The sequence below is a fragment of the Bufo bufo genome, chromosome 8 (assembly GCF_905171765.1).
Source record: "Bufo bufo chromosome 8, aBufBuf1.1, whole genome shotgun sequence".
Classification (NCBI taxonomy): domain Eukaryota; kingdom Metazoa; phylum Chordata; class Amphibia; order Anura; family Bufonidae; genus Bufo; species Bufo bufo.
Genome location: NC_053396.1, coordinates 51,922,868 through 51,950,508, shown reverse-complemented (window position 1 = coordinate 51,950,508; position 27,641 = coordinate 51,922,868). Strand labels below are relative to the sequence as shown.

Genomic DNA, 27,641 nt, shown 5'->3' with positions numbered 1-27,641 from the left:
GAGCAAAAAACGGTTTCTGAGGGAAGCGTGCGTGAAAGGCTCGGAGCAAGGCAGGAGCATGGACATCTGCGGAGGGAACCCAGGAACGCTCCTCTGGACCATAACCACGCCAATGGACCAAAAACTGCACCCGACCGCGGACCAGGCGTGAGTCCAGGATATTGCTCACCTCATACTCCTCATGATTGCCCACTCGGACCGGACGAGGCCGAGGAACCGAGGAAGTGAAACGATTACACACCAGTGGCTTCAACAGGGAGACATGAAACACGTTAGAGATCCGCATGCCAGGAGGAAGCGCAAGGGCATAGGCTACCGGGTTTACCCTGCGAAGCACTCGGAAGGGACCAACAAAGCGAGGCGCCAGCTTGGGAGTGGGCACTCGAAGGTTGAGGTTGCGGGTGGACAACCATACACGGTATCCGACCTGGTAGGAAGGAGCAGGCGCTCGTCTGCGATCAGCCTGGAGTCTCTGGCGCTGCGCAGAGGCCTCAAGGGACTTCTGGATCTGTACCCAAGAAGCACGTAGGACGGAAAGGTGATTCTCCACAGCCGGAATATCCTGGGGAGAGAATACCTCCGGTAACACGGCAGGTTGGAACCCATAATTGGCCATGAAGGGAGACGTCCCAGAGGAAGAGTTCACCGCCGTGTTCCTGGCAAACTCAGCCCAAGGCAGGAGGTCAACCCAATTGTCTTGGTGATCGGAGACATAGCAACGAAGGAATTGCTCCAAGGCCTGATTGGATCGTTCTGCGGCCCCATTGGACTGAGGGTGGTAGGCCGAAGAGAAGGAGAGATGAATCCCCAACTGGGAGCAAAAGGCGCGCCAGAACCTGGACACAAACTGACTCCCCCGATCCGACACAATCTCCTTGGGCAAACCGTGCAACCGGAAGACCTCCCTGGCAAAAATCGTGGCCAACTCTTGTGCAGAGGGTAACTTCTTGAGAGGAACACAGTGCACATTTTGGAAAACCGATCCACAATCATGAGAATGACCGTATGGCCTCGGGATGCAGGGAGGTCCACAATGAAATCCATCCCCAGGTGTGACCATGGGCGCTCCCCGGTGGCTATGGGTTGCAGAAGGCCCAACGGAAGGTGCCGAGGGGACTTACTCTGGGCACAAACGGAGCAATGCGCTACATATGCGGCGATGTCGGAACGTAGGGAAGGCCACCAGAACAGACGTGAAACAGCCCAGGACAGCTGATTCTTTCCAGGATGCCCCGCGGTCTTGGAGTTATGGTAGGTTTGCAACAACCGAGTGCGCAACTCCTCAGGCACAAAACATCTGCCGTTGGGTCTCCCAGAGGGAGCACCAGATTGAGCCGCCAAAATTTGCTCACCCAGGGGAGAGGTCAGGCTGGTGCGAATGGCGGCCAGGATCTGATTCGGAGGTATGACCGAAGTCGGAATCGACTCCTCCCTGGACAGCTCGGAGTACTGCCGTGATAGGGCATCCGCCCTGATGTTCTTGGAACCGGGTAGGTAGGAGACCACGTAATTAAAACGTGACAAGAACAGAGCCCATCTGGCCTGACGTGGTGTCAATCTCTTGGCCTCAGAAAGGTAGGTCAGATTCTTATGGTCCGTCAGGATGAGAACCGGAACCACCAAACCCTCGAGCAAGTGCCTCCATTCTTTAAGGGCCTGCACGATGGCCAATAACTCCCTGTTACCAATCTGATAGTTGCACTCCGCGGAAGACAGTTTCCGGGAGTAAAACCCACAGGGAAGCAGAGGACCCTCTGGTGTTCTACGCTGAGACAGAAGGGCGCCTACTCCCGTCTCAGACGCGTCCACCTCGAGGACAAAGGGCAACCCAGGGTTGGGATGCGACAGAATCGGAGCCGACACAAAAGCGGACTTTAGGGCCTCAAAAGCTCGGATGGCCTCGAGCGGCCAGACCTGGGAATTACTGCCCTTCCTGGTCAGATCCGTGAGAGGCTTGGCCAGCATGGAAAAGTCCCTGATGAACTTCCGATAATAATTGGCGAAGCCCAAAAAGCGCTGCAGAGAACGAAGACCACTGGGCTGGGGCCACTGTAAGACAGCCGAAACCTTCTCAGGATCCATGGAGAACCCCTCAGCGGAAATGATGTAACCTAAGAAGGTTACCTGGGATCGGTGAAATTCGCATTTCTCAAGCTTACCGAACAGCTTGTTCTCTCGTAACCGTTGCAACACTCGTCTGACATCCAGAATGTGGGCCTCCATGGATTCAGAATATACCAAGATGTCATCCAAATAGACCACCACACACTGCTGCAACAGGTCACGGAAAACATCGTTGATGAATTCCTGAAAGACTGCGGGCGCATTGCACAACCCAAAGGGCATAACCAAGGATTCATAATGACCGGTCCTGGTGTTAAACGCGGTCTTCCACTCATCGCCCGCCTTGATCCTTACCAGGTTATATGCCGCCCTCAGGTCGAGTTTGGTAAAGACCGTGGCCCCTTTAAGGCGATCGAACAGCTCGGAAATCAAGGGTATCGGGTAAGCGTTCTTGATCGTGATGCGATTGAGACCCCTGTAATCGATGCAAGGCCTCAACTCACCGCCCTTCTTTTTCACAAAGAAAAATCCAGCCCCTGCCGGGGACGAGGATTTGCGAATGTGTCCGCGTGAAAGCGCCTCCCTCACGTACTCCTCCATGGCCTCATTCTCCGCTACCGACAGTGGATAGACTTTGCCACGAGGAGGAACGGCACCAGGTTGTAACTCTATGGCACAATCGTATGGGCGGTGCGGAGGTAGGGCAACCGCGCGCACCTTATCGAATACATCCCGGTACTCCTCGTATTCAGGAGGCAACAGGGAGTCCGAGGAAGTACACAGCAACTTGACAGACCCATGGATGCAACTAGCCCCACACTGCGGTGACCACGAGAGGATCTCGGCCGATCTCCAATCGAAAGTCGGATTATACTTCTGGAGCCAGGGGTACCCCAAGACCACCGAGTAGTGTGGAGACGAAATAACCTGGAGGCAGACCGACTCTCTGTGAACGGCACCAATGGCTATCCCCACTGGAAGGGTCTCATGAGTCACGTGTGACGACAGAAGGGGTCTGCCGTCTATCGCCTCAAGAGCCAGTGGGGAACCTCGAGCCTGCAGAGGAATGGAATTGGCGGCAGCGAACACACTATCAATGAACAAACCACCAGCACCAGAGTCCACCAACGCCTAAGTCGTCACCGAGCCCCCGACCCAGGAGAGGACAACAGTGATCAGTGGTTTGTCAACAAGGGAAACCGGGGACGAGGAGACTCCACCCAAGATCTGCCCCCGACAGGATCTCAGGTACGAGCGTTTCCCGGACGGTTCGGACATGCCAACCGAAAATGCCCACCGAGACCACAGTACATGCATCGGCCCTCGCGTCTCCGGAGTACCCTCTCCCCCTCGGACAGGCGAGCAAACCCCAGCTGCATGGGTTCACCCCCAGACAAGTCATCCCCAGGAGGCGTGGGAGGAGAGGAAGGCACGGGTGAGACAGCAAACGTAGGCGCCAATCTGTTAGAAGACCTCCGCAGGCTCTCCTTAAAGGAAGGTCTCTCCCTGAGTCTGGTGTCAATCAAAATCAGGAAAGAAATAAGAGACTCGAGCTCCACTGGTAGGTCCTTAGCTGCAACCTCATCCTTCAAGGCATCCGAGAGACCATGAGAGAAAGCAGCGACCAGAGCCTCATTATTCCAGCCCACCTCTGCTGCCAGGGTACGAAACTCAATGGCGTATTCAGCTACGGATCGTGAACCCTGTCTGATGGACATAAGGAGCTTCGCAGCAGAGGCAGCACGAGCCGGCACATCGAATACCTTCCGAAGAGAAGCAACAAAACCGGAAAACTCTGCAACCACCGGATTGTTGTTCTCCCATAAAGGGCTGGCCCAGGCCAAGGCCTTGTCCGAGAGCAGCGAGATCAAGAAGCCCACCTTTGATCTCTCAGTAGGAAAGGCATGTGGCAGCAACTCGAAATAAATGCCCACCTGGTTAAGGAAACCTCGGCACTGAATTGGCTCTCCCCCAAAGCGCTGTGGAAGAGGGGCAGAACCGGTCATACCCCGAAACACCGCAGGCGCAACAACAGGTGTCGGGGTAGACTCTGGCGCAACAACCGGAGCGGCAGTAGGAGCGACAACCGACCCATCGGCAACGGGAGCGAAATGAGCCGTGCGTTCAAGCAGGGTTTGCAACGCCACAGCGAACCGACCCAACAGGTGATCCTGCTGATCAAGTCTGGCAACCAGCATGGGTAGCGAGGATGGCCCTGTACCGTCAGAACTCATGGCTTGGTCCTAATGTCACGGAACCATAAACCAGACGTACAACAAGAGATAAGTGAAAATAAGAAGGCTTTATTGAAAATAAAGCTGTAAAGCAAAAGTCCAAACGAATGGTGAAACCGAAGCAGAGTCTTTGAGAGGCCAGAGATCAGGAACCAGAAGGGTAGTCAGACGAAGCCAGGATCAGGAACCAGCAGGGTAGTCAGACGAAGCCAGGATCAGGAACCAGCAGGGTAGTCAGACGAAGCCAGGATCAGGAACCAGAAGCAGCAGCAGTCTTAGAAGCATGTGAACACAGGAGGACCAAGCAAGGAACTGAAGCCACAGACCTCCTATATATATGAGCTAGGCATCCAGCTCCTCCCAGTGGGAAGGAGGAGCCGCAGGGTGGAAGGCTACAAGAAACCCAGAAACCAAGATGGCCGCCAGCACATGTCAAACGAAGGAGAACAGCAAGAAGGTAAGACCATGACAGCCTTACAGGGGCGTGATCAATGACTGTGGTGATCACCCCATATAGACTCCCTGATCACCCCCCTGTCATTGATTACCCCCCTGTAAAGCTCCATTCAGATGTCCGCATGATTTTTACGGATCAACTGATAGATGGATCGGATCCGCAAAACGCATACGGGCGTCTGAATGAAGCCTTACAGGGCCGTGATCAATGACTGTGGTTATCACCCCATATAGACTCCCTGATCACCCCCCTGTCATTGATCACTGTAAAGCTCCATTCAGATGTCCGCATGATTTTTACGGATCCACTGATAGATGGATTGGATCCGCAAAACACATACATGCGTCTCCCTGGAGCCTTCCAGGGGGGGTGATCACCCCATATAGACTCCCTGATCACCCCCCTGTCATTGATCACCCCCCCCTGTCATGCTGCATTCAGATGTCCGTATGATTTTTACGGATCCACGGATACATGGATCGGATCCGCAAAACACATACGGACATCTGAATGGAGCCTTACAGGGGGGTGATCAATGACAGGGGGGTGATCACCCCATATTGACTCTCTGATCACCCCCCTGTCATTGATCACCCCCCTGTCATTGATCACCCCCCTGTCATTGATCACCCCCCTGTAAGGCTCCATTCAGACATTTTTTTTGGCCCAAGTTAGCGGAATTTTTTTTTTTTTTTCTTACAAAGTCTCATATTCCACTAACTTGTGTCAAAAAATAAAATCTCACATGAACTCCCCATACCCCTCACGGAATCCAAATGCGTAAAATTTTTTAGACATTTATATTCCAGACTTCTTCTCACGCTTTAGGGCCCCTAGAATGCCAGGGCAGTATAAATACCCCACATGTGACCCCATTTCGGAAAGAAGACACCCCAAGGTATTCCGTGAGGGGCATATTGAGTCCATGAAAGATTGAAATTTTTGTCCCAAGTTAGCGGAAAGGGAGACTTTGTGAGAAAAAAAAATAAAATATCAATTTCTGCTAACTTGTGCCAAAAAAAAAAGAATTCTATGAACTCGCCATGCCCCTCATTGAATACCTTGGGGTGTCTTCTTTCCAAAATGGGGTCACATGTGGGGTATTTATACTGCCCTGGCATTCTAGGGGTCCTAAAGCGTGAGAAGAAGTCTGGGATCCAAATGTCTAAAAATGCCCTCATAAAATGAATGTGGGCCCCTTTGCGCATCTAGGCTGCAAAAAAGTGTCACACATGTGGTATCGCCGTACTCAGGAGAAGTTGGGGAATGTGTTTTCGGGTGTCATTTTACATATACCCATGCTGGGTGAGATAAATATCTTGGTCAAATGCCAACTTTGTATAAAAAAATGGGAAAAGTTGTCTTTTGCCGAGATATTTCTCTCACCTAGCATGGGTATATGTAAAAAGACACCCCAAAACACATTCCCCAACGTCTCCTGAATACGGAGATACCAGATGTGTGACACTTTTTTGCAGCCTAAGTGGGCAAAGGGGCCCACATTCCAAAGAGCACCTTTAGGATTTCACAGGTCATTTACCTACTTACCACACATTAGGGCCCCTGGGAAATGCCAGGGCAGTATAACTACCCCACAAGTGACCCCATTTTGGAAAGAAGACACCCCAAGGTATTCCGTGAGGGGCATGGCGAGTTCCTAGAATTTTTTATTTTTTGTCACAAGTTAGTGGAAAATGATGATTTTTTTTTTTTTTTTTTCATACAAAGTCTCATATTCCACTAACTTGTGACAAAAAATAAAAACTTCCATGAACTCACTATGCCCATCAGCGAATACCGTGGGGTCTCTTCTTTCCAAAATGGGGTCACTTGTGGGGTAGTTATACTGCCCTGGCATTCTAGGGGCCCAAATGTGTGGTAAGGAGTTTGAAATCAAATTCTGTAAAAAATGACCAGTGAAATCCGAAAGGTGCTCTTTGGAATATGGGCCCCTTTGCCCACCTAGGCTGCAAAAAAGTGTCACACATCTGGTATCTCCGTACTCAGGAGAAGTTGGGGAATGTGTTTTGGGGTGTCATTTTACATATACCCATGCTGGGTGAGAGAAATATCTTGGCAAAAGACAACTTTTCCCATTTTTTTATACAAAGTTGGCATTTGACCAAGATATTTATCTCACCCAGCATGGGTATATGTAAAAAGACACCCCAAAACACATTCCTCAACTTCTCCTGAATACAGAGATACCAGATGTGTGACACTTTTTTGCAGCCTAGGTGGGCAAAGGGGCCCATATTCCAAAGAGCACCTTTCGGATTTCACTGGTCATTTTTTACAGAATTTGATTTCAAACTCCTTACCACACATTTGGGCCCCTAGAATGCCAGGGCAGTATAACTACCCCACAAGTGACCCCATTTTGGAAAGAAGAGACCCCAAGGTATTTCGTGATGGGCATAGTGAGTTCATAGAACTTTTTATTTTTTGTCACAAGTTAGTGGAATATGAGACTTTGTAAGAAAAAAAAAAAAAAATCATCATTTTCCGCTAACTTGTGACAAAAAATAAAAAGTTCTATGAACTCACTATGCCCATCAGCGAATACCTTAGGGTGTGTACTTTCCGAAATGGGGTCATTTGTGGGGTGTTTGTACTGTCTGGGCATTGTAGAACCTCAGGAAACATGACAGGTGCTCAGAAAGTCAGAGCTGCTTCAAAAAGCGGAAATTCACATTTTTGTACCATAGTTTGTAAACGCTATAACTTTTACCCAAACCATTTTTTTTTTACCCAAACATTTTTTTTTTATCAAAGACATGTAGAACAATAAATTTAGAGCAAAATTTATATATGGATCTCGTTTTTTTTGCAAAATTTTACAACTGAAAGTGAAAAATACCATTTTTTTGCAAAAAAATCGTTAAATTTCGATTAATAACAAAAAAAGTAAAAATGTCAGCAGCAATGAAATACCACCAAATGAAAGCTCTATTAGTGAGAAGAAAAGGAGGTAAAATTCATTTGGGTGGTAAGTTGCATGACTGAGCAATAAACGGTGAAAGTAGTGTAGGTCAGAAGTGTAAAAAGTGGCCTGGTCTTTCAGGGTGTTTAAGCACTGGGGGCTGAGGTGGTTAATAAGATGATCAAGTCAGTTACTGTAGCAGGAGATAGTAAATGAATGGAGATGATCTAAGTACTGATAGAAAAAACCTAGGATCATTTACGTGTCTCGTGCTTCAGGCTATGGCCAGACTGGGATATACCAAATCATATATCTAGGTATATAGCCCTCAGTCTATTACAGTGGGACTATGCCTATTTGTTTATACCAAGCTAGAAATTATGCCTATAATACATATCAGATGTAGGATACAGATAGATCTGACATCTATGGCATAACAATATTAGCTGCTTAATCAGCTCAATAACAACTACCGATCCACATCAAAGATATAACATCACTCATCAATATACAATGTTAAGTGGTATCAGATAGTTTCTGCCGGTAATACTTGCGTGCCCGTTCATGGCTAGATAGGTAGGCCGGTGGTAGTGTCCAAAAGTCAGGATGCCAATAACGGTGATAGCATCGTGATGACACAAATATGATAGCGTCCGGCAGACAGGCAGCGAGGTATTGCAGGCGTTCTTGCCTTTTAAACTGTTACTTCCGGGTATCGGGTCACATGGGGATCCCACGTGATATCAGTGCCAGATGACGTCCGACGTCAGACGCTGGCACGTAATCCTCTGTGGGAAACGAAGCAGGTGGCGTCTGACATCAGACGCACCCACGTGACCACTGTGCCGGTCATGTGATTTATCAAACCGAGCCGGTCACATGACTATTAGGTCAGGCCGATTACATAGTATAACATAACAGCCATTAAGAGGGAGCAGAACAAAGACATAGAGAAGGCTGACTGTAAGGCAATGCTGTAGATGTCCTACTATATATTATTTTCAGCCACATATAAGTAAGATTACGTAACGGTAACCAGTTCAAGATTGTTAGATAAATATCTGTTTAGGTATATCAGGCTGATAACTTAATATCTATGTAGCCAATTTATAAATTACTTGAGTTATTAAAGGGTGATTGGCAAAAATATATTCGGGGTCCATTATAGAGAGATCGGCCCCCCGATTAATATTTATTATGATATGTATTAAGGCATTTGCCTGGATTTGTGGGAGGGGCTGAGGTCCGCCTCCAGCCTATTTAGGGCACCCCCCTTACCTGGCTCCTGCACCGTCTGAGGTCTGAGCTTTGAGAGAGGAGGTCGCTTGTGGAGTTTCTGGAGAATTACCTGCGAGCCGCTGAATTTCTGAAAGCTTTTCATCGCCGCCTGTTTCTGGATTTGGAGCATTTCTGTTCTATTTTTCTGCCTTCACTCGGTTCACTGTGGGTCGCGTTTGCCCGTTAAACTGTGAGTCATTCATACGGTACGGCCGGGGCCTCACGGTTGCCCCTGTACCGGTTCATTTCATTTCATCAAACGCGCACCAATGTCACGGATTTTTCATACAAGTCACCAGTATTCATTTCTGTCACGCCTGTTCATGCACAATTTGTTCACAACCGTACCACCATTCCGGTCAACAGCTCTGCAGCAGGCGGCCAATGGTTCCTGGGTTAATCCCCCATTTCTGTTTGTTCATCTCATACACGCTGCACCAATGTCACGGCTTTCTCGCATCAATCACCGGCATCTAATTTCTCTCATGTCTATTCTGGCGTCTTCCCACAGTACCAACACTCCGGTCAGCACCCTGGTGGTTCCGGGCTCATTCCCCATTTCTGGGTTAGTTCATATCACCCCACATCATCCACATTCATGCCCCCCCCCCTCCTCATGTTCATGTGCACGGCTACAGGTGCCAGCTGCGGTGCCCCCGGTACACCCTCCATTCATGTCCGCCTCCACTGGGCATACCGCTGCCACAAGCGGCACGCGCTGGTCTCTTTTCACACCAGGCGCAAACTGTCATTTCATTAACAACCGTCATGACAGAAATCTCCTCCACATGCCCAGATCCGCCGCAGCGTGGGCATCCAGGGACAATCTGTGCGAGTCGTGTAGGACCGCTGCCACAAGCATCCCCTCCCCACCGCCTCCTGCCTGTTCCGCCGCTCCTCCTGCCGCGCGGCCGATGGCGCCCGGCCGCGTCCCGGTGCCTGGTCTGCGCATGCGCAGCCAAAGTACTGCGCATGCGTGGCGATTCGTCGGCGCATGCGCGGTGTCCCGGCGGCCGTTCGCGCCACATCTGATGCGGGGGGCCGCCGTCGGGCGGTCCGGCTCGGCTGGTCGGCGGAGCTCCGGGGGCGCCGGTCACACAGCAGGCCCCTCCTGCACAGGCTGCAGGGGGGCTTCCAGCACGCCCCACTAAAGCACCCTGCAGTTAAACATCACCCCAGCAGCCCCACACAAAAAAGAAAAAAAAAGGCGGGAAGAGATATCAACTGGTTGCTAATAAAGAAAAAAAAAAAAAAAGGCGGGAAGAGATATCAACTGGTTGCTAATAAAGAAAAAAAAAAGACACAAACCAATACATACCATTGGATTGCAAACCGCACGTTCCCACTTGTGCATAGGCATGCGGCACGCGCTGGTCTCTTTTCACACCAGGCGCAAACTGTCATTTCATTAACAACCGTCATGATCCTCTGGGTCATGCATATGTACCATATACATTTCACATTTCATCACACTATTTTATGTCTACCCTCCCCCTTTTTCAGGCGGTCAACCTATATTGTATTTTGCACTACCGTGTATCCGGAGAATTTTTTCTTACTACCAGGTACGTTCACCTGCTCATTAACAAAGTCTTCCTTACATTTCGGATGGTCCCGTTAGGGTCAGCGTGCTGGCTTTAGGGGCACCATCATCCCACTAGGTTACCCCCTTCTTGGCTTTGCCAGCAGTTAGTGGTCCCGCGAGGCCGACACCCCGCCTCAAACGTACAGAGGCAACCGCCCAACGCGCCACCTCGTTAGTAAGCCGTCTCGCGTGTTGCATAGAGAGGGCCTCACCTGTCACTCCCTTCCCCTAGTCCTGTCTTACAGTCACCGAGAGGCCAACGCTCCTGCCACTACCACGAGTGGCCTCATTAACCCCTCGCGCCAAATCATAGGTAGAGCCTCTCAAGCCGCTCGGCAAATTAGCAGGGCCTCATCTGTCACCATGCAAGTATAATTTTTTCGCCGTACGGCCTAGCTAGCTTGCCAGCACGATCCCGTGTGTCCTCAAGCTAATCAACTATTCTATTTTTAGTATGTCTCTGGATGGGTTAGAAAACTTCTCCCTGCCTGGCACCCCTGCTAGATCCGTCACTGCTACCCTGGGAGACGATCTAGCCAGTCCAGCATCCATCCGGTCCTGGACAATTCCGCGCATCACGGCGGAGTTGAGGAAACGGCATGTTCCCTTCCCCGCCACGGCAAGCAAAGCGGAACTGTTCCGGCTGCTGCGCGCATCAACCAATAATAGGGATGCGGGGGAAGGACCCAGCCAGTCCGGCACCGGGGACATCCATGCCATGCTGGCCTCTCTGATGACATCCATGTCGACAGTCAACGCCAGGTTGGAGAGGCTAGAATCGGTCACCACGACCCTTTCCTTGGCAGGTCCGCCACCGGCGGCATCACCGGCACCGGCTGGATTACCGGTGATCACGCCGTCCGTTAGCGTGGAGGACCAGGAAGTCAACCCGGCGCATATGATACCAGAGCACTTAAAACGGGATATCCTGGAAGGTAAGGATGTAAACCTGGCCTCCCTTCTGATTGCCTCCCAGGATGTGGTCGAGAACACAACTTATGCCTATGACGAGGTTTCAGTTGTGGTCAAGTCCAGGGATGCCCGGCTCAATAGGAAATTGACCATTCCCGAATTCGTTTTGGCTTTCGGAATCTATAGAGAGGTCATCTGTGCGGTCTACCCCAACAGAAGGGAGGAATTTGACCTCTACATGCACAAACTGGTGGACCTGGGCAACAAATACGGAGGATCAGCATTTTACAACTATCACAGGTCTTTTTCGGCGAAAGTGGCGGGGGCTTTCTCCCAGTACGGAGTCCGCTCCAACTGGGCGAGGATCGACACGGTCATATTCTGTCGCCACTTCGCAGGCCTTAGGACCCCAGCCTGTGCGCACTGCTCCTCCACGGCCCACACCACCAATTTCTGCCCGAACACGTCAGACAGACAGGCCCTCTCACAAGCAGCTGGTCCCTCCGGGGTCCCGGAAAGGTTGGCCCGGGACAAGCTGGGTCGGCCGATCAAATTTCTAGGCAAATCCATGATTTGCAATAATTTCAATGAGGGGTCCTGTAATTACAGCGGGTGCAAGTTGTTACATATATGCACCAAATGTTTCCGGGCGCATGCCAAATCCATGTGTCCAAATAAAATGTTTGCAAAACCGTATCTAACAACCATCAACATGCCAGTTTTTACCGCGTTCATGTCACAACACCCATCCAGGCATCTCTCAGATTTCCTCGGTTCGGGGTTGACAGAAGGCTTCCACACGGGCATCCTGTATATGCCAATTGGCACCCTGGAATGTCCCAATCTTTTATCCGCTCTACACAACCCCACCGCCGATGACGCCCTCATAGCCCAAGAAGTAACAGAGGGCTTTGTGCTAGGTCCTTTCAAAACTCCCCCATTCGCCACATGGCGCACCAACCCCATTGGCATCGTCACTGGAAAATCTTCCCAGAAACAGAGGCTCATCATCGACCTATCGGCGCCTCACGGGTCAGGCAACCCCAGTCTCAACTCCCTCATTCCCTCGGAGGAATTCTCTCTGCAATACAGCACCATAGATCACGCCATCACAGCCATCATACAAGCAGGGGTGGGGGCATGGCTCAGCAAAACCGACATCACCAACGCCTTCAAATTGCTACCGATTCACCCTACACTGTGGCACCTGCACGGCATCAAGTGGTCCGGGGATTATTATTTTTTCTCCCGGTTGACCTTCGGGTCCAAAAGTAGCCCGGCCATCTTCGACATATTTGCAGAAGCATTATGCTGGTTGCTTTTGAATGTAGCAAGGTGCCCGTTGGTATTACATTACCTTGATGATTTCCTATTGGTGGAAGAAAACACTTCCCCCCCCCTTCCAGCCTGGTCAGATGCGGCATCTACCACAGGCTTTGCGGCCATATTTGGGAACGATTGGCTGTGGGGCAGCTGGCCTCTTGCGGTCCAGGGTCTGGAAGGATTCTCCACTACCTCAGCGCTGTTTGAGATCTATCCCATCGTAGCGGCTGCCGTGGCGTGGGGTCATTTATGGGCAAACATGTGGGTCCGGTGCTACTCAGACAACCAAGCAACCTGCCAGATCATCAACAAAGGTCGTTCTAAATCCCTCACAATCATGAGGTTCATGCGAAGACTTCCTTGGCTGGCCGCCTGCAATAATTTCTTCTTGCATTGTTTCCATGTCCCGGGGGTGTGCAATTCGGCAGCTGACAATTTGTCTCGCTTCAAATTTCAGGCATTTCATCAGGCTCTCCCATCAGCATCACCCACGGCCTCCAGCACCCCGTCATTTCAACAACTCATTCTGGACTAGAGGTCATCATGCGGCATAGCCAGTCTTTGTCCCACTTAGCGCTGTCAGTCAATACACATAGAACGTACAACAGAGCATTCACACTATTCAACAGGTTCCTGTTGGAACACAACATCACGCACCCTTTTGTCATGACGTCTCTTTTGGGGTTTGCTTCTTTCTGCCACCTCAAACTCAAAATGTCATACAACACCATCAAACTATATCTTACTGGCATTCAACATCATATGCTAATCTTGCATCCCAACAACATCAGGTTCATGGCCTCACACCAAATCAAAACAATACTCAGAGGCATTCAGAAGACGGAACCCGCACGTCCAGCCCAGAGGCTGCCCATCAACAGTCATGTCTTCAAAGCATTATCCGACTTGCTGGACGCCACGCCTTTTGATACAGATACCAACGCCGTCATCAAAACTGCAATTTACTTAGCCTTCTACGGGTTCCTGAGGCCCGGTGAATTCGCTACAACCTCCACGTCCCAAACCTCACCTTGTCTTCTTGTCTCCCACCTGTCGAAACACCTGGATCACTACATCCTGACCATACCTCACTCCAAGAGTAGTCAGCATTCACCCGTCAACATCTCATATTACCCCACGCACAACAAATGGTGTCCAGTCAGGGTTCTGGACACCTACAGTCAGCTTCACAAGTTTCTACCCTCTCAACCGCTACTTCAACTTCATGGGTCGGTACTCACCACTACCACCTTCATGATCCATGTCAGGTCATTTCTCACCCAACTGGGCCTCAACGCAGCCAACTACTCAGGGCACTCCTTTCGCATCGGAGCTGCATCCACGGCCTCCAGTGCCAACATCCCTACTCATGTCATCAAGAAATTGGGGCGCTGGAAGTCATCCGCTTACGCACGATACATTCCCAATCCAGCGCAAGAGTTGAAAGTGGCTTTCCAAAGCATGACGGGTTGAGCTATTTATGTATTTATTGGCTACAAATAAACGGGTTTATTTCCATTTTTGCCCTCTTCTTTCTTAGGCCTACCTCATCCTCGGTTTCGGCACACCACAACCGACTGCATTTCTTTCCCTGCATTCCAGGGCTCTTCACTGTACTACCATAAGCACCTAACACAAGTATTAAGGCATTTGCCTGGATTTGTGGGAGGGGCTGAGGTCTGCCTCCAGCCTATTTAGGGCACCCCCCTTACCTGGCTCCTGCACCGTCTGAGGTCTGAGCTTTGTCCCTCCCACCACTCCACTCATTTACAACTCATTTCTTTTATGTCTTTTCCTTGGGTGGGCCCTTTTCTTTCTTAGGCCTACCTCATCCTCGGTTTCGGCACACCACAACCGACTGCATTTCTTTCCCTGCATTCCAGGGCTCTTCACTGTACTACCGTAAGCACCTAACACAAATAAAGGATATGATGATCCTAAAAGATAGATAGGACGTCTTAAATGAAGCACGCAAAATCTATAGATTCATTTAAACCAGCTGGTGTGACAATATTTAACCTAAAAATCCACCTTGATTCTTTTTGTTTTAACAATTTGTCTAAGTCCCCACTTCTTTTGGACATTTTTATTACCTCAATCATCGAGAAATGTATGGTTTTAACAGATCCTGCATGTCTATTCCATACATGTCTTGAAATGGGTTTATCCCGTTTATTACGAATATCCCCGATGTGTTCAAGGATTAGTTTTTTAAAAATCCTCTTGGTTTTACCTATGTATTTAAGTCCACAGTCACATTGAGCCATATATATAACCCCAGAAGTATTACAATTAGCAAAGTTACGGGCATAAAATGTCCGATCTCCCGTACTGTTGGAAAAGGTTTTTCCTAGAGCTATGAATGTACAGGCTTTGCATTTGCCGCACTTGAATGTGCCCATCTGTCTATTGGACAACCACGTGCTCTTTTCTGGGGGCTCAAAGTGACTGTGGACTAACGTGTCGCCAACATTGCGCCCACGTCTATAGGTTATGGCCGGATTTTCAGATAATACCTGTGTTAAATCAGGATCTGTCTTTAGTAGAGACCAATACCGGTTTAAAATGTCTCGAACCTGTTGGGACTCTGAATCAAAGGTACCAACAATTCTTATTGGATCTTGAGAGTTTGTTTTCTTGATTTGTGAATGTAATAGGGCAGTGCGGTCCCTTAATTTAGCCCAATCCCATGCTTGATGCAGACAAGGACTTGGATAGCCCCTCTGTTTAAACCGGTCAAAAAGTTTGGATGCTTCATGTGTGAAATTTTTATTGTCTGAACAGTTTCTGCGAACTCTTAAAAACTGTCCCTTTGGGATGCCCCTTTTGAGGGGGGTGGGATGAAAGCTCTCCCAACGTAAGAGACTGTTAGTCGAGGTCTTTTTTCTAAAAAGGGTCGTCTTAATATAATTGTGTTCGTCTCTTTCTAGACACACATCCAAGAAATTAATGGTGTTACGGTGTATTTCAAAGGTGAAGAATAATCCAATGTGATTAGAATTAAGTGTGTCCATAAATTGCTGAAACTCACTAACTGTCCCAGACCATAGAAGTAAAATATCGTCTATGAATCTGGACCAGAGTGTGATGAACCTGTAGGCAGGGCTGCTACATTAGGGCCAGAATTAGGGCTACTGCCCCCAGTAGGTTTCACTAACATCTACTAACCAGATTGCAAATATCGTGCAAGGTAACACCAATCTGACCCTAGATTTTGATTTTCTTTTTCTTATTATTAATTATCTATAAATTATAAGGGTGTATTGACCTTTTTATACATAAATATTAAAAGTTATATTTTAGAATGATGGTATTGCTGTGAATTCTTATGTTTATGACCACATTCTACTATAGAATTCCCCGAACAGGACTATGTTCAATCTGTGAATACAATATTGTTGAAGTAATATAAAAAAATATATTATATATCAATTATTTAGCCACTATAATATCTAAGTAATGGCCGGCTTTGTGAGCACGCAAACCAATGAAGACAGGTGGCTAACAGAGGCCAGTGAGATTTTCTCAGATAAAGAATTAACTCTATCCAGCATAACGAGTCCCTCAATTAAAACCATCTTTAAAGACCTCTATGATATTCATAAGGAATATATCAAGACGTGGTGGGAGATCCAATCTCTAGATAATTATATAAAAAACTCAATTGTACCGAGCGGCCTTAGAATCTACATACAACCGGCGGCACGGATCAGTACTCCCGACCTGTTGGTTAAATGGGAAACTGAAGCTACAGCAAGCTCAGTCAGATTCATGAGACTACTGCTGGAGCAAGAAAAAATTAATATTGAACAGCTAGAAAAGAGAAAAATTGCTCTAACAGAGACAGCACTAAAATTCAAGGACCATACTGATTTTTCCAAGAAAGAACTTGAATTACAAAACAATATTGAAAAATTCAGAACTAGTTTAGTGGAAAGAAAACATTAGCAATACTAATGATCTAACTGAATTTAGAAATAATACAGCGTATATCACTGCAGGGGTGGGCCAAAGGGGCTCCAATACTGATACATCAGCTTCCGAATTGGAAAGCTCAGATCCAGAGTCCTCTACCTATCGACCACAATATCCCAACCCAAGATCTAATTGGAGAGGCAGAGGTCGTTAGAGGGGACGTAATAGATATTCAGCCCCCAGGTCCAACTGGAGGAACGAACCCTTCACAGGTGATTACCCGTCTAGATCATGGGGACCCCGAAACAGAGGAGGACCAGGAGACAGGGAGAGGACAAGTCAGGAACAATCAGAACAAGAGGGATATACATCTGGGCCCTCTTCCTCTTATACTACACCAACCTTGATACCTCCCCCCACGACTACAACTGTAGCTTTTTTAGATCAAACCCAACCGAACACCTATATGCTAAGGAACCGCCAAGCAACCCAGCCTCATGTCAACAAAAAATAAATTGGTTATCCACAGATGACACCTTAATTATAAATTTATCAGGGAAAACTCTGTCTGAGGACGAGATGTCTATATTAAGAAAGGGACTTACCTATGTACCAACTACGAGATTTAACTGCTTCGACTGGATCAAGGATATACAACTCTTTGCCAGGAAACTGCGCTGGCATAAAATCTTTGTATCATCAGATAAACAGAGATGTCAGGAATTGGGTGTAGAAATGGGGGACCTAGAGGGCATTGACACCCTTGTACATCTTCTAGAGGAAAGTGAACGACCCAAGGGCCAGGGGCCTTTCACCACCTTGAGAAATAAAAGTGTCAAGATGCCACCCAAAACATTAAACGACGCAAACATAGACATCTTTTTTAAATCAGTCACACGGGACCTCTAAAAAATAGTCTATACTACTTGCGCAAAAAACTACACTCCGGCAGAAATGACTGCATTACAAAACTTGAGTATAAATAGGGACATCATAATTAAGACATCGGACAAGGGGGGGAATATTGTTGTCCTCTCATTACAACAGTATAGAGACATGTGCCTCTCCTTGGTCTTAGATAAAAATAATTATACAGTTCTGAGGGGGGATCCAACTGACAGATTCCAGATAGAACTAACTCAGATTTTACAAGATGGTCTGGAAAATAGGTGTATTGACCGGAAAGAATTTGAATATTTATTACCTACCACCCCAAAAACAGCAACGTTCTATGGGCTTCCAAAAATACACAAGGGCATAAGTCCCTTAAAAGGACGTCCCATAGTATCTGGGATTGAGAGTCTTACCCATCATGCCGGTGTGGATATTGATAAAGTCTTACGTCCCTTTGTATCCACACTTCCTTCGTATCTACAGGATACGACTGACCTACTGCAAAGAGTTGAGGGTGTCACCATAGAACCTGATGGCTGGTTTGCTTCAATAGATGTAGAAGCCCTTTATACCTCTATCCCTCATAACAAGGGCTTATCAGCAGTTAAATATTTTTTGGATTCTAGATCTGTGGACTTGTACCAACATAATCAATTTACCCTCCAGCTTCTTAATTTTATTTTGACACACAATTATTTCATTTTTGAAGACCGCTTCTACCACCAGCTCAGGGGTACCGCGATGGGTAGCCCTTGTGCACCTACGTATGCCAATCTACTCCTGGGCTGGTGGGAGGACACAGTCGTATTTTCTGAATCTATGATATCTTGGACCAGGTTCATCACACTCTGGTCCAGATTCATAGACGATATTTTACTTCTATGGTCTGGGACAGTTAGTGAGTTTCAGCAATTTATGGACACACTTAATTCTAATCACATTGGATTATTCTTCACCTTTGAAATACACCGTAACACCATTAATTTCTTGGATGTGTGTCTAGAAAGAGACGAACACAATTATATTAGGACGACCCTTTTTAGAAAAAAGACCTCGACTAACAGTCTCTTACGTTGGGAGAGCTTTCATCCCACCCCCCTCAAAAGGGGCATCCCAAAGGGACAGTTTTTAAGAGTTCGCAGAAACTGTTCAGACAATAAAAATTTCACACATGAAGCATCCAAACTTTTTGACCGGTTTAAACAGAGGGGCTATCCAAGTCCTTGTCTGCATCAAGCATGGGATTGGGCTAAATTAAGGGACCGCACTGCCCTATTACATTCACAAATCAAGAAAACAAACTCTCAAGATCCAATAAGAATTGTTGGTACCTTTGATTCAGAGTCCCAACAGGTTCGAGACATTTTAAACCGGTATTGGTCTCTACTAAAGACAGATCCTGATTTAACACAGGTATTATCTGAAAATCCGGCCATAACCTATAGACGTGGGCGCAATGTTGGCGACACGTTAGTCCACAGTCACTTTGAGCCCCCAGAAAAGAGCACGTGGTTGTCCAATAGACAGATGGGCACATTCAAGTGCGGCAAATGCAAAGCCTGTACATTCATAGCTCTAGGAAAAACCTTTTCCAACAGTACGGGAGATCCGACATTTTATGCCCGTAACTTTGCTAATTGTAATACTTCTGGGGTTATATATATGGCTCAATGTGACTGTGGACCTAAATACATAGGTAAAACCAAGAGGATTTTTAAAAAACTAATCCTTGAACACATCGGGGATATTCGTAATAAACGGGATAAACCCATTTCAAGACATGTATGGAATAGACATGCAGGATCCGTTAAAACCATACATTTCTCGATGATTGAGGTAATAAAAATGTCCAAAAGAAGTGGGGACTTAGACAAATTGTTAAAACAAAAAGAATCAAGGTGGATTTTTAGGTTAAATACTGTCACACCAGCTGGTTTAAATGAATCTATAGATTTTGCGTGCTTCATTTAAGACGTCCTATCTATCTTTTAGGATCATCATATCCTTTATATATCATAATAAACATTAATCGGGGGGCCAATCTCTCTATAATGGACCCCGAATATATTTTTGCCAATCACCCTTTAATAACTCAAGTAATTTATAAATTGGCTACATAGATATTAAGTTATCAGCCTGATATACCTAAACAGATATTTATCTAACAATCTTGAACTGGTTACCGTTACGTAATCTTACTTATATGTGGCTGAAAATAATATATAGTAGGACATCTACAGCATTGCCTTACAGTCAGCCTTCTCTATGTCTTTGTTCTGCTCCCTCTTAATGGCTGTTATGTTATACTATGTAATCGGCCTGACCTAATAGTCATGTGACCGGCTCAGTTTGATAAATCACATGACCGGCACAGTGGTCACGTGGGTGCGTCTGATGTCAGACGCCACCTGCTTCGTTTCCCACAGAGGATTACGTGCCAGCGTCTGACGTCGGACGTCATCTGGCACTGATATCACGTGGGATCCCCATGTGACCCGATACCCGGAAGTAACAGTTTAAAAGGCAAGAACGCCGGCAATACCTCGCTGCCTGTCTGCCGGACGCTATCATATTTGTGTCATCACGATGCTACCACCGTTATTGGCATCCTGACTTTTGGACACTACCACCGGCCTACCTATCTAGCCATGAACGGGCACGCAAGTATTACCGGCGGAAACTATCTGATACCACTTAACATTGTATATTGATGAGTGATGTTATATCTTTGATGTGGATCGGTAGTTGTTATTGAGCTGATTAAGCAGCTAATATTGTTATGCCATAGATGTCAGATCTATCTGTATCCTACATCTGATATGTATTATAGGCATAATTTCTGACTTGGTATAAACAAATAGGCATAGTCCCACTATAATAGACTGAGGGCTATATACCTAGATATATGATTTGGTATATCCCAGTCTGGCCATAGCCTGAAGCACGAGACACGTGAATGATCCTAGGTTTTTTCTATCAGTACTTAGATCATCTCCATTCATTTACTATCTCCTGCTACAGTAACTGACTTAATCATCTTATTAAATTGATTGATCAGCGTTCTCTAGCTATTGGCCTATTTTTATCATATGTTCCAATATTTCTCTGATTATCTTCAAAGAAAAAAATAGAAAAACAAAATAAATTTATATATGTATAGTAATATTTGTAACTCTCTATGGTGATAGGTACTCCTTGTCAAATATGTCCCCTGATGAACCAACCAGGCGAAACGCGTAGGGACGGTATTGGACATTTGACTTTTCTAATTCTATATCATTTTTTTTCTCATATATCACATTTGTTATTAGGGTGTTGTCTGTCACTAATTTTGGGTATTTATATACATTTATTATTTTTCTTGTGTAGATTAGCCCAGGCATTCCTATAGGGTCCCTCATTATATAGGTATCTACCCCGTGATAGGGTAAACCAGGGACACTAGGAGGCACGAGAAACGGGATCGCCCCTATCGGGGCGGCTATTCCGTATTTAGGCAGGGCTGCTACATTAGGGCCAGCATTAGGGCTACTGCCCCCAGTAGGTTTCACTAACATCTACTAACCAGATTGCAAATATCGTGCAAGGTAACACCAATCTGACCCTAGATTTTGATTTTCTTTTTCTTATTATTAATTATCTATAAATTATAAGGGTGTATTGACCTTTTTATACATAAATATTAAAAGTTATATTTTAGAATGATGGTATTGCTGTGAATTCCCATCATAGTAACACAGTTTATAAGGCTGAAAAAAGATATCTGTCCATCCAGATCAGTATGTTTTCCTGCAATTTGATCCAGAGGAAGGCCAAAAAATCCAGTGAGGTAGAAGCTAATTTTCTTAATTTTAGGGGGAAAAAATTCCTTCCCGACTCCAATCAGACAGTCGGAATAACTCCATGGATCAACCCATGTCCAGAAATATAGTAAATATAATTTGTAATATTATTCTACTCCAGAAATAGATCCAGGCCCCTCTTAAGCTCTTTTAGTGAAATCACCATCACGTTCTTCAGAGAGAAGATCTCTGCACTGACTCCTGATATATTTATATATAGTTATTAGATATTCCCTCAGTCATTTTTTTCTAAACTAAATAACCCTAATCTTGATAATCTTTCTGGGTACTGTAGTCCACCCATTCCAATTATTACTTTAGTTTCCCTCCTCTGAACCCTCTTGAGCTCTATGTCTGCCTTGTTCACAGGAGCCCAGAACTGTACACAGTACTCTTTGTGTGGTCTGACTAGTGATTTGTAAAGTGGCAGAACTGTGTTCTCATCAAATGCATCCATCTCTCTTTTGATGCACTCCACAATTTTATTGGCCTTGGCAGAAGCTGTCTGACACTAGTTTCTACATCTAAAGGAAAAGATAAGTGCACATCTGGAGGACTGCTTAAGAAAGAGAATCAGACACAGACAACACCAACACATGTTTCGCATGGCTTCCTCAGGGGGCTAGCTGTGTGTGGGACACTAAGTAAAAACTACTAAGAACCAAATAATCATAATCGCAATAAATTCACACACATTAATAATTAATAATGAATGTCTTAACTAGATATGAAAATTAATCCGTCACTCGCAAAACATAGTGGAGAGCAAGCCACACGTGATAATGGCGGCCAGTTCCAAGTATTAGTGCCGTAGCCAGCAATAGAGATAGTCACATTGTTAGTGCATGACGTATACGCATCAAGTCCAATCAGGAAATATGTATGGAGTATGACAAGATGCTGGTGCATGCACTGTAGAGCATAGGATAGGGCAAGATACCGCTCAGAATGATCAACTACACTAGCACCTCTAACAGCAAAGTGCATGGTGCCAAGTTAAGTGAAAGTGACATGCAAGATGTAGAAAAATGCCCAAAAAATACATTAGTGAATAACAAACAAAAAATAATCAACGTTAGCAATAATAATTGCTAAGGTACTGTTGCCAGCCTTATATTTTACTGAGAGATACTTTAGCAAGTGTACAAAGAGGGCTATAACTCCCATCATAGTAACATAGTTTATAGGGCTGAAAAGACATTTGTCCATCCAGTTCAGCCTGTTATTTTTCAAGTTGATCCAGAGGAAAATCAAAATACAGCTAAATATATGTACAAGGTACACGTCCTAAAAATATGAGAAACAAAAATATTGAAAAGGACGCTAAAATGGAGCAAAATAATAATGGTTTTATTAGTGCTCATAGGAAGGGGGGTGAAACCTATATGAATCAAAATGAGACTAATCCGTCTATCCTGGTTGGTCTAACCTCATGTGGATTCATTGACACTACCTAATGTATATATAGGAGGTCTATAGAAAGTATCATGAGGGGATAGTCGGACTAAAATATCTAAAAACCGCCGCACTGACACACGGATATGATGCTCCGACCGGCAAGGTAATGCCGGTGTAATGTGCTCACGGAGATGGATACTGTGTGTGTATAATCCCTGGGGAACTGGGATTCCCAAAGTTAATCACAGGAATTGACACACACTGCAACCAAATGACTGACCAGTGACCACATGTCACTGAGCAGAGGCGGTTAGAGTGAGGAGCGGCTGTGCACTATGCCGACTCACAGATACTAACCACCAAGTAGGTGAGTTAACTACATAGACCACCGCTGATGCCGGCTACCAAACCGCACCGGCAGCAGCAGGTCTACACACACTGAGCTACGGCTCTACGCGTTTCTGTGCAAGTTGGTACATGCACGTCATCAGGAGCCAGGTAGCCACTACACCTAACTGCCTGACGCCGATAGCAGAGGTTTGAAATCGGCTTACTAACAGTGTTTGTCACGCTGCACCGAATCCTGGTGTGGGAAACGGTGTACTGATAGTTGCATATAGTCTCGGCTCTGTACTGGCCGCGAAGCGGCCAGGCAGACGCCGTGGTTTAAAGAGGAACACCACGCCCCCAAGAACACGCCTCCTGCCGGCAGCCAATCCGCCAGATCAAACAATCATATTGGGCTGGTCCACTGACGGCTATGGAGGAATGAGGATGCGTTCAGGGGGGGTCAGCGCAGCAGCGCTGTATTATAACAAAATAGCAGGGACATATCAGCGGCTTACTATATGACAGGCAGCAATATTAAATGAGCAAAATCGGAAGCCCTAAAGGTAAGCAAGCAGTATCAAATAATGGTTAAAGTCATAGAGAATGACCGTACTGAACTGTATGGAAGATATCCATATACATATTATGATGAATAGTTAAAGTGAAGGTAATATTACAGAAGATGACATATATTGATAAATATATGATGGATGTCCAAATGTATGTTGCAGTGAATCATCATCAACATATATCAATGGATGAACATGTCACCCTCTCACAATGACAGATCAATGCCAACATGTCTATCGACTGGATATCATCAAATAAAGGACGCACATAGTCAAATAAACGGAACATAGGAGATGGCATCATTTAGACCACTAGGCTTGATGGTACCCAGCCTAAAAATCCATTGTGCCTCCTTTTGTAAAAGAATGCGGTCCAAATCACCGCCTCGCGGTGATCTCTTCACGGTATCAATGCCCTGAAATTTGATAACGGAAGCATTACCGCTATGGCATTCAACCACATGGCGGGCGATAGGTGTGTCCTGACATTTGTTGATATCAGATACATGTTCCCCTATCCGCCGTCTTAGCTCCCGTATCGTTTTGCCAACGTATTTCAGGCTACATTTACATGTCATCAAATAGACCACGCCAGTAGTTTTACAATTCACGAATGGTCTAATGAAGAATGTTCTGTCAGATGCATAACCAGAGAATGATTTGTTCTTGTTGATATAGCCACAAAACTTGCAAGAACCACAAGGAAACGTTCCCGAAACGGGATTATGTAACCAGGTATGTTGTCTAGGACTCTGGTACATACTATGAACCAAAATGTCCCGCAAATTTTGGCTGCGACGGAAGGTAATTGCTGGTTTGTTGTTGATCCAGAGGAAGGCAAATATGAGGTGAAAGCCAATTTTCCTAATTTTAGCAGAAAAAATTATTTCCCGACTCCATTCAGGCAATCGGAATAACTCCCCGGGTCAACGACGAGTATGGTGAAACCAAGGTGTCTTTATTTTAAATTTTTCTTATGCAAGGCAACTCAAAAAGTGTGATGTTTCGGTCAGATTGGACCTTTTCCAAACACTAATAGAGAGAATTAAACATACATGTTTACATGATGGTTTTTTCATACAAAGGATGATAGTATCACTTAGGTAGAGTATCACTCTTAGGTAGAATGGTAGGTAATGAACATTACTCCGAAGCAATAAATAGGGAGAATAATTTAGGGATTTGAAAGAATAACTTGAGTCCAGACCTTGAGATGACGTTCAATGGCAGATTTACTTTGAATAAACGTTTCTTCAAACAGTTTCAGGCTTTGTCTTGGTTCCAGCAGGCTTTAGCATTAAACTGGCAGGCAAACTCATCTCGGACTCTGCTATACTGACAGGCTGTATAACTTTACTTCTGCTGTATGCTGCACTTTCTCTCTGTAGTCTGACTCTTAAGTTATGCCAAGGAACTATGCTCTTGGCTTCTGAGGCTTCAAGGGTTTTGCCTCCATGGCCAGCAGAGCTTAAGGTGCTCTGGCTGGCTGGGGAATGTCCAGCAGAGACGTGCCCTGCACACGTTCCCCAAGTAAGGGGGTGATCTAGACTGACTAGAAACTGGGACCCACCCTTCCTGCAGGAAGTAGGACTCGCCACTCCTCCACAGAGGGGGGTTAGAATGGAATGGAAGGTTCCATTCTATCTAACTGTAGTTCTGCCATGTTTGCTGCCACCTGCTGGTGAACCAGGCATATTACATGATAACATAAACAATTGCAAACATTAGAAATGCACATTGTGGAGGACCTGAACAAAATACATAAGATGACGTTTTATTAGCCCAGTAGAGATAGTAGCGGGGTATAGAAGTGGTAATGCCACTCTGGGGCGTTACATTCCCCCTTAATTAAAACCAAGCCGCCCTCGGCTTGTGCTTAGGCTATGCTGTAAGGGTACCCAAGGAAAGTTAGAATGCTGCTTTAGACTATATACTATTACTGTCTGATATAGCAACAGCTACCACTAGGCCCCGTATGCGTAGGGTGTCCATTCACAGTTGTCCCTCTCTGTAATAATCAGAGAACCAACAGACTGCACAAAATGCTCAAATACTCCCGTTGTGTATACCAAACCCTAGTACCACCGGAAGCGTGTGGGTGTCATGTACTGTAATCCCTCCACAATGCTATGAGATGCTCACAAATAGAAGGGTAGCTTCATCCTGTATTCCCTTCTAAGCACCAAGGTCTATATAAAGCTTTTTACACGGTCACCTTGATGACTAAACATGTAGCTAAACTTTTTTTTTTCTTAAGGCAGTGCACAAGGCCTTAGGACATACCAAACTAGGAGAAGGAGCCTGTTCTCTCCCATATCTCCATGAGGGTTACTCCCTCTAAACACACATTTGCAGGGGGGTTACCCTTGACATTGTTAGACCTGCTTGTGACTTACCACTTGGTTCCCGCTTGTGTAGCAACAATACAATACAATGCCTAGGCTTTCTAAGCTAACACAAGGTGACATAAGAACCATTAGTATTAACGTCCTCAGACGCAGTCCATATGAGCAAAGAAACATGGATGCTAACTATCTAGCTAACAGTATAACGTCCAAAGTCCATACAAAAAGTGCATAGATCACATTGTTGTACCCATAGGAGTCCATACAATGGGCAAAAGTGCTTGATTGTTGCAGAACCTTAGAACTTTAGTGTAAAATGTCACAGTAGAAATCGCAAAGAGCTCAGGTACACGTTTGAGTCCTTTCTTTGGGTGCTGGCTTGTTACGTTGCAAAACTGGAACACACAGTATAGTGAAAAAAGTCATTTGTAATTCACATAAGGTAGTAGAACTGGTATTTGTAATCCACATAAGGTAGTAGGTAATTCCCACCGTGGGTAGTTTTCCTCACAGCATGAGGTCTCCTTAGATGAGGGGCTGGAAGTCTTCCTCCTGGGTCCCATAGTTGAGAGCGCAAAAGTCCTTCTTTAAGATGCACAACATCCTCATTCCAGCAGAAGTTTTATTTATGATCTTCTGGTAGCCTTCTGTGCAAGGACTTGGAACTGCAGGATCACCCTCTTCCGGAGGATCCTCTGTAAGCCTTGGCTTTTTCCTGGTAGGTAACAGATTCTCCGGACAGCAAGAAATATTAGACCCTTGGTCTTTCATAGCCAGGACCTCTGTATTCAGTGGTGGTTCCGAAGTGCATGGAGCAGAATCAGTGGACTCCTACTTTTTCCCGTGCACATCAAGGCGGTGGTCACATTTGGCCGGCTCAGGTGGTGCTTCAACTATATCAACTCAGATTTTGCAGTGTTGCGCCACAATCTGCGCCTGAAATACGCATAGGTTAGGTGTATTTCAGATTAATAAACAACCCCCTAAGTTTTATAAGCAGGTTTTGAGCCAAACACAGAAATAGGTACAAGGGACAGGAGATAGTTAAGTCTTTACTTTGCATGTTTTCCTCCTTTTGGATCCATTGTATGTTTAAATACAGCCTAAGGTCATAATCACACAGTCAGTATTTGGTATTTTTCATAAGTATTTGAGCAACAAAACCAAGAGTCAGTCCAAAACAAAGAAGAGGCAGAAATCTTCCCATTATGTTTTTTCTCTAGGTTCCACTCCTGGTTTTGACTTACAAATACTGTTGCAAAATACTGAAGGTAATCCAAAAGACGGGGGCACAGCAAGATTGAAATGAGAGTGCCGGCACACGGTATGAAACATACAATATGATCCAAAAAAGAAAAAGAATACCGAGATAAGAGCCGCACATCTAAAAAATATCCAATTTTATTCAAGACAACAGACACAAAAAAAATGGCTTCAAATCATTGTATACAATAAATCAAGGATATGTGGACCAAATGCGTACCACACGCCACCCTGGCTCACCACAAGACCATGAACATTCTCCCACATGAATAAGTAAATTTCAATTTAAAGTGCATAAGATCCATCAAC

At 45.9% G+C, this 27,641-nt stretch overlaps 1 protein-coding gene across 2 annotated transcripts in view; it reads left to right on the top strand.

Moving 5' to 3' along the window:
• BTK (Bruton tyrosine kinase) overlaps positions 1–27,641 on the top strand; it is a 562,758-nt gene that overhangs the window by 295,978 nt on the left and 239,139 nt on the right. The window lies entirely within an intron of this gene.